At 44.4% G+C, this 6,000-nt stretch overlaps 1 pseudogene across 1 annotated transcript in view; it reads right to left on the bottom strand.

Moving 5' to 3' along the window:
• Positions 1-1,241: 1,241 nt before the first annotated feature.
• LOC306777507 (protein arginine N-methyltransferase 8-B-like) overlaps positions 1,242-6,000 on the bottom strand; it is a 28,120-nt pseudogene continuing 23,361 nt past the window's right edge. Inside the window, exons 8-9 of the transcript in view lie at positions 3,689-3,810; positions 1,242-3,191 (exon numbers count right to left, since the gene is read on the bottom strand). The product of the transcript in view is annotated as a protein arginine N-methyltransferase 8-B-like (transcript). The remainder of the gene's footprint in view (positions 3,192-3,688; positions 3,811-6,000) is intronic.

The following is a 6,000-nucleotide window of genomic DNA, read 5'->3' as shown; positions in this document are numbered from 1 at the left end:
AGTCCTGAAATCAGGTAAGTTGAGAGTAAGTACCCTTATGTTTGGCAGAGATCTGTCCATTAATATGTAACTACATACTCTCTGCGCCCCAACTCCTACATCAACTGTTTGAGCCAACACTCTAGCATCTCCAAGGCAGTTGTTGGCGTCCATTGTGCTGGGTCATCCGGTAGTACCCCAAAGAGATGTCCCTCCACACCGTCCAATACCCTATAATTCTCTTCCAAAAACAGATTTATTTTTATTATCAGGGTCTGTGTTCTCGGTGGGAGTTTTGTTGAGAATGGCATGAGTGATACAGAGACCTCCGCCTGGGGAAAGACTCTGCCAATCACTGCCATTAATTGCCGAAATTGTTTCTTGATGGTGTTAAACAAATTCCCTCTCAAACAGTTGTTCATACCAATGGAGAGCACAATCTTTTGGGCAAGGGGACAAGGGTCCAATTTCTCCAGGATTCCCTTTAAATGATGAATTTGGGCCTCCGGAAAACTGTCCACCTGCACCAGTGGATGACCATAACCTGGTATTCTGCCTAAGTTAGAGTCACCTAACACGAGCACTGGTTTTTCCACCTTCAAGGACCATTTCATTAATTTTTGATAGGCGTCCCCATGCCGGGTCGGCCTTTGTGACAGAGGGGGTTCCGCAGCATCAAGGGGAAGCGATACCCGCCCAATCACTGGCATCCCCATACCCAAATTGGGAATGTTCTCTGTTACCAAGCCACTCACTCCACTAGGTGGGCTAGGTAAGATGTTATCCAGTGGCCCCAGGTCAAGGGTGGGGTGAAAGTAGAGTGCAGCACAGTCCACCTCAGGATTAGATGGTTCAAGTGGGATGGGCTGGGCCCTCTCCTCACAGTTTAAATCCTGCCTAAGGCGTACCTGAGCCTGCACAATCATTTCAGGATCCACCCTCTCTGCTGTAATCCCACTGGGGCCAATCTCACCCAAGATGGAGGAAGTGGGTTGGGGTAGGGGGTTGGATTTGGGGTTAGGACAGGAATTAGGGTTGGGGTTAGGACCAGCATTAGGGTCAGGGTTAGGATGCGAACTGGACTCAAGACTGAAGCTGGGGTTAGGGCCTGGGCCAGAGCCGGTACTATGGATCGTCAGCTCTGGAAATTGCTCATCATCCCCAGCAGAGTCCGGACAGGAGTCGACCCACTCCAATGGAGGCTTCGGCCCACCCTGCGCTAGCGATCTCAAGGCAGAAATGGACGAGGCTAGTAGTCGTGTTTTATACCTTGCTTTGCCATAGGCGATTGCTTTATCACAGGCTACTTGATCGAAAAGAGGAAGGTCCTGCAGGCAAGCTGTTATAACCTGATCATAATGCTGCTCGAGAATAGTCATGTTACTGCGCATCCATTCATCTGTATTTATTGGAGTTAGTGTGACATCTAAACTATATAGTTTGGGGTGTCATTTGAGCAGCGGGCTTTCAGAATGTTTTCTGAAAGTGTAACTGGCAGATGCTCTTTCAACACCAGCATTGTTCTAAATACATATGACTTGTCATGTATTGTTGATTGTGAGCATTAATGACTCATAACAGTGTATTGCTTATTAGTACCAGCCAGCCAGTGTGTGCTCTGAGAAGGCAGCATACTGCACTATGTGTTGATTGTTACTGGCATTAGTTGCATGCTTTATAAATATAGTTTCCTCCTGTTGGTCCCAAGTGCTCATACTGTACACTTTGGTAACAGCCCTGAAAAAGATTCATCGGGGTCTCTGCACGATATATATAAGACACAGGGATAGTGGCTTAGCTGTGTCAACAATAGCGTTCAGCACACTCTGGGATTAACATGGGAAAGATAATGTGTTACCAAATGGCTTTTAAACGTATTTAGCTGAGAGTAGCAGGAGTTTAAAGCTTTACGAGGAATATTAACGTGAGGGAATCTTTGCCTAGATCCACGTCTTGAGTGAAGAAACTCCTCCGGTGGTTGGTTGGCATTGACCTTATAAGAGCACATGTGAAGTGGATGCATTTACAGTCTGTAAAGTCTGGTACCACATCGTGTGACGATACTAAAGGAACTTGTATGCATGTTGGAAGAAAACCTCTTCTCAGTCTCATTAGATTCAAACCCAGTAGTTGGGACAGGGTTACTGCAGGTCATCTGGTTTGCTAAGACTTATTTAGAGATGTGGGGTTCGATTGCTTGACATGGATCAGATGTAGTAAAACAAAAAGCTTCATGGCTTGAGACTGTTTGAAGCAATCTCTAATATCTAAACTATTAGAAAGAGAGTGAATAGCATCTATATATAGAAGGAAGACGAAAAAAAAATCTGAATGCAGCAGTGCGGAAAAGAACATTTCGGCACTTGGTCAAGGCATTTAGGATGGGGAAGGTATGTTATTGGCATGTCAACATCACTGCTCAAACTGACAACACAAGGAACATCTGGGTAGTCCAAGCTGTGCAACAGTGTCACGCCCTCTATTACACACTCACAGAAAGCTACTGGTACAATGACTCTGCAAACACATGCTATACCTTTCACGTTGCACATATACGCAGGTTCGTCCTTGGCCGCGGCGTTCGGTTGCTGTCAGTTTTCCAACATTGCTAAATTGATACAACTTTAAATGAAAGTGTTTCTCACATCATTCCCTACGGTACATAATGTGACATAAGATTTACACCTTGACTGTATTGTCTACCTACAGCAGAATGTGGACAACACAGTCATTGATTGCATGAGCTCTACTGGAATTCAAAACATGACGACTATCCCTCCATAGGTTCCAGGTTATTGTGGAAAACAACGAAACACAAGTACGTCACTCCATCTCACATGTACGCACATCAACAATCAATAACATTCATCATGACGAGGAGATAATCCTGACCTCTGTTTGTTGGTGTTACATTCAGATTTGTTTAACAGCGAGCACGAGTAACTTCCTGCTTTCATCAAACACTGTGTTGACAATAGTGGCCAATAGGGGCCAACTCTGCTTGGTCTTAGCCCCCCCCCCCCCTTCTTACATCACACATTGTGTCTGTCTCTGGACGTGGGAGTGTCTCTTGTCTCCCTCTGGTGCTCGGGGGTTGTACTCGGCACCATCGTCCCCCCCGGCCGAACTTAGCGCATCTTGTAGTCGTGGGATATGGCCGCTTCACACAGCTGCCCTTTGAAATCCAGCTCGAAGGTAAATTCCAAGTCGCGCTGCAGGTCAAAGAGAGGGAGAAAAGAAAGATGGCTGTCAGAGGGACGGGAGGCAATGAGTAAGCAAATACGTGGCAGAAACTGTGAAAAAATAATAAGACCGGGGACGCAGATTTTCCATATTTTGACCTGACAGCAGAACGTGGTGTTAAGTAAGCACGGACTGTTTGTGTGAGACAACAGGAGGAAGCGAACCCCGCTTAGAATTAGTTGTTTGTCTGCAGTGCTGCTGCCTGTTTGACTGCCAGCACTGAGGAGTAAACAACCTGTCGTGGGCAGGCAGGGGAGGAAATGAGTCATCGCTTAGCTAGGGTACAGGGTATAAAGATAAGAGCTCAAATAAGACTGTGAAACACTTTTCATATTATATTTGTATTATTTATTTTCTCCCATTCTATATTTTCTCATACATACACACGATAAATCACTTATAGGCAGATGTCGTTACCAAACATATCACACTACACATCAGGGACATTAGACTGAACACCACTCACAATGTTTTTCTCATTGGGCTTCATGTCAATGCTGCCGACTATCTCCTCTCCTCTCCGCACCGTCAAATAGTCCTCCAGGTAAAACACCGTCTGCTTCCAGTGGGTGTATTGAGCATCTGGTGCTGGGACACACACACACACACTTTTAAAATGTACATCAGTCATTTTAATATTCTAACAAATTGGTACCACAGTCTAATAAAGCAGCCTTTATAAATTATTTGGAAGTTGTAACTTAGTTGTTAGTCATGGTTTATAAATAATTTATTGATGCTTTATAGATCAGTCATAAGCCATTTATAAAAAGTGTTTACTGGTTGCCAGGTTGTGAAATAACCCTTTGGCTGGTCTTCAGCCCACAATGACTGAAAGACAACTTACCTTTTGGTAAAGGGCTGCAGAGAATCAAAACTTCGTTTTTAACAGATTATTTACGTTTACAAAGGCAGAGAAACGATAAATTCTTAATTGGTGACTTGAAATTTGTAACTACTGATTCATTGGAATTTAAGAGACATAATAGGGTTTTCCCACTATCTGGCTATCCAAAGGTTGCTCTTGTTAATTGCATAAAACTGACATACAAAGCATTAGTAAATCATTGTTTAGCCATTAAGAAAGCCTGTTACATTCGAATTCTTTATAATATTAATCAACTCTGGTCTTTCCCTCTGAGCTCGGCTTCCAGTCAAGCGACGCTTTCCTTCAGTTTAGAAACGGTAAGATGGCGAGATCCACACTCGGACATCACACGTGCAGTCCGCCAAAGTACATCAAGTGCCAACATCTTCTTTAGATCTACAATAAAAGTCCTTTAAAAGTGTGAAAAAGCTTAAGAATCATAATAGACCAGACCAATATCCCCGGGCGCCTGTCATTGGCAGCCCACTGCTCCCTATATATACAGGGATGGGTCAAATGCAGAGAATAATTTCCCAACTGTGGGACTAATAAAGGAATGTTTCGTTCTTTTCTTTCTTCAATAGCGACCAGCTAGCCTAGCCACCGGGCTAAAAACCAACAAGCAAGCCAGCAGCAGTCCAGCCAACTTAAACTTGTGTGTTCCTGATAAGAAAGTTGAACCAACAAGGTTTAAACTTTGGCAACACACCAACTAAACGACTGAGAACAGTAGATATGTCATCCTCTTGTCTTTTATTTCTCTACCCTCTTCAGTATCCCCAAGGATCTGATGTCTATGCCAGCAAACGCTGGGCAGAAGGCACAGAGACACCATGGACAGCTTGTCAGTCCGTCATGGGGCTACCAGAGATTTACAGCAATATGGGCTTCTATCTACCTGGCGTGATTGTCAGGATGAGACTCAGCACAAAGAGAGGAAGAGCCGAGGCATTGAACCGAGTCCGCGTCCGGAAGCAATGGTGCGAAAAGAGCAAGTAGATCCACTTGAGTTCAAGACTAAGAGTGGAAGTAAAAGGCAGGAAATGCACGACTGCATTCTTGATCTCTCCGCTTCTGCTCGAGTCAATCTTCTTCTCAATTCTACATTTTAAAAGTGTGTGTGTGTGTGTGTGTGTGTGTGTGTGTGTGGAAACACAGACAGGTAAAATCTGACACCCCAGCCCCCAAAATAAGTGCGAGCATCCCCCAGTGCCCTGAACATTACCGATGGCTTTGCAGAGGCTCAAAAGGTCGGTAACCTTTAAAATTGAATTTCTGCCAGCTTGGCGTTGCCTTCAAAGACGAGCTCTCTGTGAGTCCATAGCGAGCCAATCACCATGGCTGCTGCACAGGCCGGGCTCGCCGTTTTTTTTTGGGCAGAGTTCAAAAGAGACACTGACAAGCTGCGTTTCTTATGCTAGTTCAGGAGATGACATGGCATTTCTACTGACCAGCATGTGTTGCAATCTTTGACCTCCCCCCCCGCTTGCCTTTTTCTCTTTTGCTTAGGGTCTGTGTGTGTCTGATGTGAATGTCAAACGGGGACTCGATTGCACGGTTGGCTCTCTGTGTGTAAGTTTAGATCTGTGTCTTAAAGTTTTGGCAGACCTGAGTCTGACATTGGAAAACTTACTTGATAGACAAACTTACAGAAAATCAATCGAGGGCAAGTGGTTATAGGGCAGAGAAAGCTTCGGTTAAGAAATGATTGTATATAAATATAGTTCTTTATGGACAAGATGCAAGGTTGTGATGATACCATAGTTTGATGAATAAAAGATTATCAGCACCAGAGGCCAGACAGATATACTGTTCAAACCAACTTTAGAGTAATACATTCTGCTGTACATATCCTGTCAATGCACGGTATTCACCACTACCACTAGAGGTCAGTCACACACAGATGTTGA

This window comes from Melanostigma gelatinosum (genome assembly GCF_949748355.1).
Source record: "Melanostigma gelatinosum genome assembly, chromosome: 1".
Classification (NCBI taxonomy): Eukaryota; Metazoa; Chordata; class Actinopteri; order Perciformes; family Zoarcidae; genus Melanostigma; species Melanostigma gelatinosum.
Note: the sequence above shows the minus strand (reverse complement) of the source record. Positions and strands in the feature narration are given on the sequence as shown.